Source organism: Sinocyclocheilus rhinocerous, unplaced genomic scaffold (assembly GCF_001515625.1).
Source record: "Sinocyclocheilus rhinocerous isolate Xijiao unplaced genomic scaffold, SAMN03320098_v1.1 scaffold411, whole genome shotgun sequence".
Taxonomy (NCBI): Eukaryota; Metazoa; Chordata; class Actinopteri; order Cypriniformes; family Cyprinidae; genus Sinocyclocheilus; species Sinocyclocheilus rhinocerous.
This window is the reverse complement of record NW_015640493.1, coordinates 2,781,664-2,783,271: the sequence shown is the minus strand read 5'-3', so window position 1 is coordinate 2,783,271 and position 1,608 is coordinate 2,781,664.

Below are 1,608 nucleotides of genomic sequence, written 5' to 3'. Positions count from 1 at the left end.
GCTAAACAGAAAACATGAAAATGCAGCTGCAGTGTGTGCAATATAATGTTTTCTTCAGAAGATGAGAGTCTCCTGCTGCTTTCATCTGATGACTGCACATTCTGGACATTCAGTAAGACTAAATTTAAACCAGGACTGTCCTCAGTTTCTCTTGCTCCAAGGCCACATATACTGATCATTTCAAAGAGTCATTTGATTTGAACAAAAAATGCAGTTCACAAGCCATTTAATGACACGTTGTATTTCTGACATAAACAGGATGTTCAATGAGAAAGCAGTGTAGAATGAGTCTGGATTTTATTCATTATGAATTGATATGGAAAAAAATAAAAGGGGAAGTCGGCCTATATATATATATATATATATATGTGTGTGTAAATGGGGTATATTTTTGATTCACCTGCCACCAAACGAAAACTCAAAGTGTAATTGCTTTCAAGCATGTTGCCATGGAAGAAATTTTATGCATGATAATTTTTTCAATTATAATGTTCCACAGTTTGCTAAGTACACAAAACCTCACACCGTCTTGTGGCATGCCTGCTGTGAATTTGTGTAAACGGGGAATTTCTGAGATCTTCAATTGTACAAATACTGGACACAATCAGTCTGAGGTCATACATATCCGTCTGAGAACGTTACAGATTTAATCATTTCAACCATCATGATGTTATTCTACACAATTTCTGCAAAACTTCCCTTATATCTTTGCCTATTGGCAACATGATTTTATGAATGCACTGTTTAAATTATTTTAAATGATTAAAACCAAGGATATTCCATGTTAAATGAGAGACAATCTCTATCAACATCTATAGCACACTCAATTTCTTGTAAAGTTTGTATTTTTGTTTTAAGAATGTGTAAGAACGTGTCAGTTAAAAAGGCATGCCAATGCTGTCATTAGATCTCAAGTTGTATTTCCTTTAAAGCTGCAGTGCAAGACTTTGCGGGTCTTGCTTGTGTTTGAAGTTCTGCTGGATGCTTAAAAAATAAATAAAAAGTCATAAACATTCATGGTGCTCAATATTGCAAGCTGTCACACTTTTCAAACAGGGCTCATTTCAGCATCATTTCCTTTGGAATGTCATTGGACGGGCACAATGGTGGCAGACTTGAGGCAGTTGGGGACAGTGCATGTTTTGAGTATTAAGTGAACAGAAAAAAAAAAACATATCTGCAAACAATTGGCAGGCCTAAAATCTACATGACATGAGTGACATCCTTTTACTTGGAAATCTTGCTCATTTTAAACCCTATTAAACACCAAGAATTCTTACAGATTTCCTGAGAGATCATTTTAACATAAAACGTCTGCAATTTCACCAAATTAGGCAAAAATACATTTTGAATTTAATATATTATATCATTGAGAAATAGTTTGAAATAATTAGGATTTTTGAGGAGTTCCTTATGCTCATCCAGGCTGCATTTATCTGATAAAAAAAAAATACAGTGGACAGAAATATTGAGAGATTTTTTTTTAAATAACTTGTCTAATATATATTCAAATATAATTTATTCCAGTGATGGCAAAGCTAAATTTTTAGCTAAATTTTCACATGATCCTTCAGAAATCATTCTAATATGCTGATTTGGTGCTCATAA